Genomic DNA, 12,243 nt, shown 5'->3' on the forward strand with positions numbered 1-12,243 from the left:
GATTCCAAGTACTTATGGTGTTCAATCAAACTATCTACAGATGTTATATTAGGAAATGCATAGTCAAAATATAAATTTTCCTTCTCTCTTTTTTATCCTTTATGTTACCCCTACTGGTGCTCTTAAATTCTCTGCCCTCCTCCACACTGCCCTCTCCTGCCTTTTATTTTTCAGCCAACAGGACTCCCTTATAGTATTTCTTATAGGGCAGTTCTCTTGTTGACAAATTCTTTCAGGTTTGTTTCTCTGTGAAAAATTTAAACTCTCCCTTACTTTTTTTTTGGGGGGGGGCAGTGCATGGTCCAAGAATCGAACCCAGGTCTCCCACATGGAAGGCAAGCATTCTACCTCTGAACCACCTCTCCTTCACTTTTGAAAGACATCCTTACTGGATAAAGAATTTTTTACTGAAGTCTTTCTCTTTCAGGATCTTAAATATATCACACCAGTTTTTTCTCACCTCCATGGGGTCTCTTGAATAGTCTGAATCCAGCCTTATGTAGTTTCCTTTGTATGTGGGGAATTGCTTTCCTCTTGCTGCTTTCAGCACTTTCTGCTTTTCTTCAATATTTGACAGTCTGATTAGTATGTGTCTTGGAGTAGGCCTATTTGGATTTATTCTATTTGGGGTTCACTGGGATTCCTTATTTGCATATTTATGTCTTTTATAAGGGTTGGGAAGTTTTTCCCCATTATCACCAACTAATCTTCCCAGCCCTTTACTTTTCTTTTCTCCTTCTAGGACTCCAGTGATTTTTATATTTGGGTGCTTTGTGTTTTCCATCATTTCCCTGAGACCCAATTCCAATTTTTTCATCTTTTTTGCCTTTTATTCTTTTATGCATTTGGATTCAATTGTACTGTCCTTTAGTTTGGTTTTTCTTTCTTCTGGCTCTTCAAATCTGATGTTATGTATCTCCAGTACATTTTTATTTTGGTCTACAATATCTTTCGTCTCTATGAAATCTGCTATTTTTCTACTTATTCTTTAAAATTCTTCTCTATGGGAAGATGATGGAGTAGGGTAGGCTGGATTCACCCATGCTCCATAAACAAGATAGGGGATAGGAAAAAATGACCAGGACCGCAGTCCTGGGGGGTGAGTGATCAAAAAGGGTCTTCAATATTTATAGGGAGGAAAGAAGTAGGGAGATAGGGATGGGGAGAGCAGGATTAATTTGATCAGCTGTGACAGCTATCTGGGGCAAGCAGTGGCAATTGGGGAAGTGCAGATCTGAGGAAATTGACTGTCCCTCTGCTCCAGCTTGACCAAGCTGCTGGCTAGGGGAACCTCCTCATACAGCCTTGCAGCTAAAGTGCCTGTGGGGAGCCCAAAGACATTGCTTAATCATCCCCACGAAAAGCCACATCCCTGGGTGCTGGGAGCTATCATCCAGCTAGGTGCTGAAAACAGCCCTCTTGTCAGGTGCAGTGATGGTGGATCTAATTAGTGCCAGGTGCTGTGATCAGCTGCTCACCCAGGCACTGCAATTGGCTCCTCCACCCTGTGCACTGGTACCAAACATGACCCAACACACACCAGGAGCAACTCCACACCATGCACTCTGTCTTCCCAGCCAGTTGCCAGGAAGATGCAAATATTCTTAACAAACTACTGGAAAATTGAATCCAGTGATGCATTAAAAGAATTACACATTATGACCAAGTTGGGTTTATACCAGGAATGCAAAGGTGGTCCAACACAAGAAAATCAATCAATATAATACAGCACATTATCAAATCAAAACAGAAATATCACATGTTCATATCAACTGATGCTGAAAAGGGATTCTACAAAATTCATCATCCTTTTCTGATAAAAACACATCAAAAGGTAAGAATCAAAGGAAACTCCCTCAATATCATAAGCGGCATATATGAAAAACCCTTAACCAGCATCAAACTTAATGGTGAGAGACCAAAAGCATTCCCCCTAAGGTCAGGACTGAGACAAGGATGCCTATCTTCACTACTATTATTGAACACTGTACTCAAAGTTCTAGCCAGAGCAGTCAGGCAGGAGAAAGGAATAAAAGGCACCCAACTTGAAAAGGAAGAATTAAAACTTTCATTATTTTCAATAAGGAATTTTGCAATTTGCATGATGTTATACTTGGAAAACCCTGAGAAATCTGACAAACTTCTTGAACTAACAAACAAATTCGGGAAAGTAGCGGGATACAAGATTAATGTACAAAAATCAGTAAAGGGCGGTGCACCAGTGGCTCAGTGGCAGAATTCTTGCCCTCTATTCTGGAGACCCAGATTCAATTCTGAGAGCCTGCCCATGCCAAAAAAAATCGGTAAAGTTTCTAAACACATCGTAATGAACTACATGAGGACACAATTAAGGGAAAAAATCCATCCAAAAGAGCAAGCAAAAGAATCAAGCATCTAGGAATAAGCCTAACCAGGGATGTCAAGGCTTTGTAGAAAACTATAAAACATTGCTAATAGAAATAAAAAATGACCAAAATAGTTGGAAAGGCTTTCCATGCTTGTCATGGTCAGGTTCATGTGTCAACTTGGCCAAGTGGTGGTTGGGCAAGTGCTGGCTTGTCTGTTGTGATGAGGACATTTGATAGAATTAAATCATGATCATGTCAGCTGCATCCACAACTGATTCCATTTGTAATCAGCCAAAGGGAAGTGTCTTCTGCAATGAGTGATGCTTAATCTAATCACTGAAAGTCTTATAAGGAGGATTCAGAAGAGACAGGCTCTTTCTGTTTCAGCTGGTGAGCCTCTCCTGGAGTTCATCCAGACCTTCTATTGGAATCATCAGCTTCACAGCCTACTCTGCAGATTTTGGACTCTGCATTCCCATGGTCACGTGAGACACCTTTATACATTTTATATTTGCGAGTGTTCGTTGTTGATTCTGTTTCTCTAGAGAACCCTAACTAATACAATGCTCATGGATAGGAAAGTTGAATGTAGTTAAGATGTTAATTCTACCCAAATTGACCTACATATTCAAAGCAATACTAATCAAAATTCCAACAACCTACATTGAAGACTTGGAAAAGCTAGTTATCAAATTTATTTGGAAGGAAAAAAGACCCAAATTGCTAAAGATATCCTAAAAAAAAGAGGAGCAAAGTGGGAGGGCTAACCCTTCCTGACTTTAAAGCTTACTGTACAGCCACAGTGGTCAAAATAACATGGTAGTGGTACAAAGATAGAAGTATCAACCAACACAATTGAATCAAGAGTACAGAGATAGAACACCAAATCTATGGACAATTGATCTTTGATAAGAGTTCCAAATCTACTGGACTGGGACAGAATAATGTTTTTTTTTAAATTTTTTTATTAATCAAAAAAAAGAAAAGAAATTAACACAACATTTAGAAATCATTCCATTCTACAAATGCACTCAGTAATTCTTAGTATCATCACATAGATGTATGATCATCATTTCTTAGTACATTTGCATCAATTTAGGAAAAGAACTAGCAAAACAGCAGAAAAAAATATAGAATGTTAATATAGAGAAGAGAATTAAAATAATAATACTAATAATATATATATATATAAAGGAAAAAGAAAAAAAACAAAAACAAAAGATACAAACACACAAACAAACAAAAAACCATATTTCAGGTGCAGCTTCATTCAGTGTTCCAACATAGTTACATTACACTTAGGTATTATTGTGCTGTCCATTTTTGAGTTTTTGTATCTAGTCCTGTTGCACAGTCTGTATCCCTTCAGCTCCAATTACCCATTATCTTACCCTGTTTCTAACTCCTGCTGGTCTCTGTTACCAATGATATATTCCAAGCTGATTCTCGAATGTCGGTTCACATCAGTGGGACCATACAGTATTTGTCCTTTAGTTCCCGGCTAGACTCACTCAGCATAATGTTCTCTAGGTCCATCCATGTTATTACTTGCTTCATAAGTTTAGTCTGTCTTAAAGCTGCATAATATTCCATCGTAGGTATACGCCACAGTTTGTTTAGCCACTCGTCTGTTGATGAACATTTTGGCTGTTTCCATCTCTTTGCAATTGTAGATAATGCTGCTATAAACACTGGTGTGCAAATGTCCGTCTGTGTCTTTGCCCTTAAGTCCCTTGAGTAGATACCTAGCAGTGGTATTGCTGGGTCGTAATCCATTCTGCCATTCTATGTCTTTTGATTGGGAAATTCAGTCCATTAACTTTTAGTATTATTACTGTTTGGATAATATTTTCCTCTACCATTTTGGCTTTTGTATTATATATATCATATCTGATTTTCCTTCTTTCTACACTTTACTCCATACCTCTCTCTTCTGTCTTTTCATATCTGACTCTAGTGCTCCCTTTAGTATTTCTTGCAGAGCTGGTCTCTTGGTCACAAATTCTCTCAGTGACTTTTTGTCTATAAATGTTTTAATTTCTCCTTCATTTTTGAAGGACAATTTTGCTGGATATAGGAGTCTTGGTTGGCAGTTTTTCTCTTTTAGTAATTTAAATATATCATCCCACTGTCTTCTAGCTTCCATGGTTTCTGCTGAGAAATCTACACATAGTCTTATTGGGTTTCCCTTGTATGTGACAGATTGTTTTTCTCTTGCTGCTTTCAAGATCCTCTCTTTCTCTTTGACCTCTGACATTCTAACTAGTAAGTGTCTTGGAGAACGCCTATTTGGGTCTATTCTCTTTGGGGTGCGCTGCACTTCTTGGATCTGTAAATTTAGGTCTTTCATAAGAGTTGGGAAATTTTCAGTGATAATTTCTTCCATGAGTTTTTCTCCTCCTTTTCCCTTCTCTTCTCCTTCTGGGACACCCACAACACGTATATTTGTGCGCTTCATATTGTCATTCAGTTCCCTGATCCCCTGCTCAAGTTTTTCCATTCTTTTCCCTATAGTTTCTGTTTCTTTTTGGAATTCAGATGTTCCATCCTCCAGTTCACTAATTGTAGCTTCTGTCTCTTTAGATCTACCATTGTAGGTATCCATTGTTTTTTCCATTTTTTCTTCTTTGTCCTTCACTCCCATAAGTTCTGTGATTTGTTTTTTCAGATTTTCTATTTCTTCTTTTTGTTCAGCCCATGTCTTCTTCATGTCCTCCCTCAATTTATTGATTTGGTTTTTGAAGAATTTTTCCATTTCTGTTCGTATATTCAGCATTAGTTGTCTCAGATCCTGTATCTCATTTGAACTATTGGTTTGTTCCTTTGACTGGGCCATATCTTCAATTTTCCGAGCGTCATCCATTATTTTCTGCTGGTGTCTGGGCATTTGATCAGATTTCCCTGGGTGTGGGACCCAGCTGGTTGAAAGGTTTTTCTGTGAAATCTCTGGGCTCTGTTTTTCTTTTCCTGCCCAGTAGGTGGCGCTCGTGGCGCTCGTCTGTCTGCACGGCAGTCGGCCCGGGAAACCGCGCGTGGAGGTGGGGGTCGCTGGCCGCCGCGGCTTGGGAGAGTGCCGGTCCTAATTGCCCAGCTGGCCCGAAACGCCAAGCGTGACGGGAGGGCCCCGCTATCCAACGTTCCCAGTCAGACCGGGGAGCCACATGCGTGGAGGGGACCCCAGTCGCCAGCCGACCCGGCCGGGAAAACGCGCGCCCCTCGGGTAGCTCACCGCAGCAGATTCTCCCTGCCCATTCAGCTGTTCCAGAATGGGGTACGCTGTCTTTTTGGTCTCTGTCGTGACTCCGGGAGCTGTTTCGTATTGTTTCTGTTTCTTTAGTTGCTTTTCTGGAGGAGGAACTAAGACCCGTGCATCTTACTAAGCCGCCATCTTCTCCGGAAGTCCAGAATAATGTTTTTAATAAATGAGCATGCGAGAATTGGATATAAATAGCCAAAAGAATAAAAGAAGACCCCTACCTTACCCCCATACAAAAAATGAATTCAAAATGGATTAAAGACCTAAATGTACATGTCAGTACCATAAGACTTAAATCTACATGTCGATACTATAAAACCTCTAAAAGAAAATGTAGGAAAACATCTTCAACATCTAGTAATAGGAGGTAGCTCCTTTTTTTAAAAAAGTTTTTTATTGTATAATATAACATATATACAAAGTAAAGTAAGATAAAAGCAATCATTTTCAAAGCACTCTTTAACACGTACTTACAGGACAGACACAGAGTTTGTCATAGCCTACCATACCATCCTCTCAAATTCTTCCTTCTAGCTGCTCCAGAGTATAGGAATATAGGAGGCTAGAAGAAATAAGTATATATTTTTTTCTTTGCATGGGGAGACACCGGGAATTGATCCTGGGTCTTCCTCATGGCAGGCAAGAACTCTGCCTGCTGAGCCACTGTGGCTTGCCTAGTAATATATATTTTTATAATCACAATTGACTTTTTTTCCTCTTTTTTGTGAAAAAATAACAAAAATACAAAAAAAGCAATAAATTTCAAAGCACAATGCCACAATCAGTTGTAGAACAGATTTCAGAGTTTTGTGTGGGTTACAATTTCACAATTTTAGGTTTTTATTTCTAGCTACTCTAAGATACTGAAGACTAAAAGAAATATCAATTTAATGATTCTGCAGTCATATTCATTTGTTAAACCCTGCCTCCTCTGTATAACTCCACTATCACCTTTGATCTTTCTGTCCCTCTCTTTAGGGGAATTTGGGTTATGCCACTTCTGACTTTTTCATGTTCGCAGGGGCTGTCAGTAGTATGGGGTAGGGAGATGAAACTATCCGATGTTCTAGAGAGGCTGGGTCCTCTAGGTTTCAGGACTTATCTGGTCCAAGGACCCTTCCGGAGGTTGTAGGTTTCTGAAAAGTTACCCTAATGCACAGAAACTTTGTAGAATCATGTATATTACCCTTGGTGTTCTTTAGGATTGGTTGGAATGGTTTTGGTTGGAGTTTAGCAAGTTATGCTAGGTAGCAATGTCTAACTGAAGCTTGCATAAGAGTGACCTCCACAGTAGCCTCTTGACTCTATTTGAACTCTCTCAGCCACTGATACTTAATTAGGAGATAACTTAAACTTTACACCTAAAGCACGAGCACTGAAGTGAAAAATAGTTAAATGGGATCTTCTTAACATCAAGAGTTTCTGTGCCTCAAAAGACTTTATCAAAAAAAGTGAAGAGGAAGTCAACTCAGTGGGGGGAAGATAATTGAAACCACATATCAGATAAAGGCTTGATATCTTGTGTACATAAAGGAATTATACAGCTCACCAGCAGAAGAACAAACAACCCAATTACAAATTGGAATAAAGATAAGACTAAACATTTTTCCAAAGAGCAAATGCAAATATCTAAAAAGCACATTGAGAGATACTCATTTTTGTTAGTTATAAAGGAAATGCAAATCAAGAGGACAATGAGATATCACCTCGCACTTATAAAAATGGCTGCCCTTAAAGAAATAGGAAACTCAAATGTTGGAGAGGATGTAGAGAAATTGGAATAATATTCACTGTTGATTGGAATGTATTATGATGCAGCCACTGTGGAAAACAGTTTAGCCAGTCCTCGGAAAACTAAATATTGAGTTACCCTATGACCTGGCAATACCAATACTTAGCATTTACCCAGAAGAACTGAAAACAGTGACACTAACAGAAATTTGCAAATCGAAGTTCATAGTGGCACTATTCACAATTGCCAAAAGATGAAAACTATCCAAGTGCCTATCAACAGATGGTCCAATAAACAAAATGTAGTATATATATATGTTGGGATATCATGCAGCAGTAGGGTGAAATGAGGTTCCAGAGCAATGACAATGTGGTTGAAGCTTAAAGACATAATGCTGAGGGAAATAAGCCAGCCATGAAAGGACACATACTGTCTGATTTCACTATTATGACTCTGGTAAATGTACTCTCAGATAGTTGCAGTGTAGAATATAGCAGCCTTAGAGTTACACAGAAGCTAAAGGTGGGGGAAAGGCTACCCAATGAGACTGAACTCAATGCAAGGGAATGGAGTGAAGTAATGATAACTAATAAGTCAGAGTTATAAGTAACATTGCCATATTGAAGGTGAATATGATTGATAGTACCATGTGTCCCACTGGTTAAATCTATAATTATAAACAAGTTCTTGTATGAACTATTGCAATGGTTTGATATCAGACAAAATGTCAATACTAGATGAGTATGAGGGAAAACTAAAATTGCATGCTAAGGCCAATAGTTAAAAGGTAGACTTCAACAGTACCACAGCACTACCAGGGGCAATTAATTGGAAGGGGAGCAAGTGTTAAGGGGTAGTTTTGATTTGATATTTCATGAGGCTGTTTGTTGGTTCTTTGTATCTATGGACCAATGAAAATTTTCTAAAATTGAGAGTGCTGCTGATTGTACAACAAAGTAAAGATACTGTAAGACATGGTTTGTTTATTTTGTACTTTATCCATGATGCTTAACATGTGGAGGGAGCCAAAAGGTTCAATAACTGAGAAACAGATTGATGAACGTGATGCATTTATTTGATGGAATACAGTGCAACTACAGAAAGGAAGGACATCCAGAGGCATGCAAATAGAGATAAAAACTAAGCCAATCTGGCTAGAACTAAGGTAAATGAGAATACAGTGAAAGATGATAGTATATGTACTCTAGACTTTTGCCTACTCTATGAGAGCAAAGGCTGTGAGATTTATTATGCCTAGACCCTAAATTTTCTGTAACACACAATCTAAATCAACCTGCCTGTATAGCTCATTTAAACAACCCAAGCTCCTGGAGCCCAGAACAGAAACAAGACCTTGTAATTCTGTGTAGTTTGTTGTAATCCAATACTTCTCAGACTATGGTGGGCTGATAATTAAAATGTGTTTGTAGAGTCACTTGAAGGGCCAAAGGGAAAAAAAAAGGAACTATTAAACTTTCCCATCTGGGAAGCCCCAGGTACCCTCTTAACCAGTGGAGACTCCCAAGAAAATAGGCCAAGCCCTTGATTTTGACGCTTGTCCTTATAAAACTTATTTCTGTAGTAGAGAAGCTAACACTACCTATAACAAGGCCTAAAAATTACTTCCTGGAATCCACTTTTGTTGCTTAGGAATGGCCTCTCTGTGTCTAAGGCCAACTCTTTGAGGAAATCATTAGCCTCCCCACTACATGGGACATAACATTCAAGAATGAAGGTCTCTTTGAACTTAGGGTGTGATTCCTGGGGATGAGTCTGGCCCTGACACTGTGGGATTGACAATATCTTCCCAACCAAAAGAGGGAAAAGGCATCAGTGGCTATGAGAGATCAAATGGAGTCAACAGTCTATTCTGGAGGCTACTTTTGTGTAACCTTCAGTTAGATAGTGCTAATTGCCATGATTTGCTAAACGTCAACCAACATCACTCCTGTTAATGCTTAAGAACATGTAGGGCTACAAATGAGACACTTTTGAAGTGTCATGCACTAAATTTACTTTCCGGAAACCTATAATTTCCAGAGGGTTTCTAAGCCAGATAAATCCTGAAACCCAGGGGAACCAGCCTCTCCAAGATTATCAACTAACTACATAACCCCATCCCTCAGTGTTGACACTCCTCAGTATGAAAAAAAGGCCGAATATTAATTGCCTAAAGATCACCATAATTTGGGAGAAGAATCAAAGGAGAAGAAGGAGTTGTAACAGAGAAAATAAGTTTAAAAAATGAGGATGATTACTGAATCATTTTTCTGAAATCTCTTCTGTAACTACTTGTTGAAATGTATTTTTTAAATTATTGTTTTTCAAGCAAGCAAACAAACAAAAATTCAACAAATGGTGCGGCAATAACGAGGTACTCACATGGAAAAATAATGAAATGTGACCCACCCCCACCATACAGCATATATATATATATATATTTGGACTACAGTTAATATTATATAATTATAATAATATTGTCTCATCAGTTGTAATAAAGGTACCACCCTAATGCAGAGTGTTAATAAGAGGGAAATCTGCATATGAGTGAGGGTATATGGAAACCGTACTTTCTGCATGATTTTTCTGTAAACTTATAGCTTCTCTTTTTAAAAAAAAATGCTGTGGAATATTTGATATGTTGTGATTTCATTTATTCTCATTCACCTCAAGATCATTCCTAATTATTTTTTTTTTACATGGGCGGGCACCGGGAATCGAGCCCGGGTCCTCTGGCATGGCAGGCAGGCGTTCTTGCCTGCTGAGCCACCGTGGCCCACCCTAGATCATTCCTAATTTACCTTGCGATTTATTCTTTAACCCATTGATTGTTTCAGAGTATGTTAACTTCTACATATTTGTGAATTTTCAATTTATCCATCTGTTATTGATTTCCAGCTTTATTCTGTTGTGGTTGGAGAAGATATATTATATGATTTCAATATTTTTCATCTTATGGAGATTTGTTTTGTGACCTAACATATGATCTATACTGGAGAATAATCCATGTGCACTCGAGAAAAATCCATTCTTTTGTTGATTCATGAAGTGTTCTATATGTGTTGGTTATATCTAGTTGATTTACAGTGTTATTCAAGTATTGTATTTCCTTACTGATCTTCTACTGGATGGCCTATACGTTATTGAAAGTGGTATATTAAAGTTTCCTACTGTTAATGTAAAAAAAAATATTGTTTTTCTTTATTTTATTTGTATATATGTTATATTTCACAATGAAAATATTTTAAAAATTCTTCTTTATGTTCTTCTAGTGTCTTCATGATATCCCTTAGTCATTAGCCAACCCACTTATTTAGGAGATTTGTATGAATATCTTTGAATCATGCTCCAAATTCTGTGTCTCCTCTGGTGTTTTAATTTGGTCATTTGGTTGGGACATATCTGCCTGCATCTTCATATTCTTTGTGATTTTCTATTGGATTGAAGCATTTGATTATTTTGATAAAGTTATTTTGAAAGCTGATTTCCCTCACTCATCTGAGGTTTTGTGTTTACTTGTGTTTTCATTGAAGGTCTCCTTTTGCACCTTTTGGTTTTTAATTCATTCCCCATGAAACCAAGGCATGTACCTCAAGCATAGGTTGCAACTCTACTTGAGGATCTGTTTAAAACTAAACAAGCAGGTTGTCAGACTGCACTTTCCATTTCTTCCCTGCAGATGGCGCTCTTGGGCCTCCTCTTTTCCTCAGGCCAGCCTCTCCACACTGCACATCTGGCTGAGCTGGATGGGGACCCAGTGTAATTCAAACCAGGTCTGCTGGTCCTGGTGCATGATGAAAGCTACCAGCCCCAGGGTGGGGAGTGGTTAATGTGTACCTCAATGGAGATTCCACTTGTAGGCCTGATGGTCTGGTAGCTAACATGCTTTTGCCTGGAAGAACTTTGGGCCATGGGATTGGGTATTTCAACTGCCTCTGCCCACAGTCAACTCTAAAATGCCTGCCAGTTTGGTGGGACACAGGGTGCAGGGCACATAGAATGGGGTGTGCCTCAGGGTACAGGGTGCAGGGCACAGCACAGAACATGGCTTACTTCCTGCCTCTCTGTGCATTCCTAAGGGCTTTGGGCCTCCCTAAATAAATGGAAGCAGTAGGCATTGTGCAGTAGCTGGATGGTCTCTATGAGAAGGGAAAGCTTGTTTCTGGGTTCCCTGTGAGAGTTCCTAGCTGCAGAACCACAGGGACAGATCTCCCAAGCTAGTGCAGAAGCTCCCTATTCCTTTGGGACCTGAGCTTTCCCCTGCACTGGCTCTTGTCCCCAGTAGAGTCATGACCAAGCACACTCGCCCTGTTCTCTCCATCCCAATTCCTCTGCTTTTTCATCCAGGACCTTCCTACATATTGTAGAAGATGCTCTCTCATTGCATCCTGGAACTTCTGTCCCATTCCTTTTTCTGTCACTTCCTCATTCCACAGAGCAGAGGTGAATCAGCCTATCCCATTTAGCCATCCTCCCCTTCATTACCTCTTGTTTTGTTTTGTTTTTATTTTTAATGCAATTTTGTTGACATATATTCACATATAATCATCCAAAGTATAAATCAGTGGCTCACAGTATCATCATACAGTTGTGCATTCATCACCACAACCCATTTTTGAACATTTCATTACTCCAAAAAATACATATAAGAATAAAAATTTAAAAGAACACCCCAAACATCCCATACCCCTTATCCCTCCATTATTACTTAAAATTTTTTTATTGTGAAAAATAACGTATACAGAAAAAAGTAATAAATTTCAAAGCACACCACAGGAATTAGTTGTAGGACAGATTTCAGAGCTTGATCTGGGTTACAATTCCACAATTTTAGATTTTTACTTCTAGCTGCTTCAAGATACTGGAGACTAAAAGAAATATCAATATAATGAGTCAGTAGTCATACT

The sequence above is a fragment of the Tamandua tetradactyla genome, chromosome 10 (genome assembly GCF_023851605.1).
Source record: "Tamandua tetradactyla isolate mTamTet1 chromosome 10, mTamTet1.pri, whole genome shotgun sequence".
NCBI lineage: Eukaryota > Metazoa > Chordata > Mammalia > Pilosa > Myrmecophagidae > Tamandua > Tamandua tetradactyla.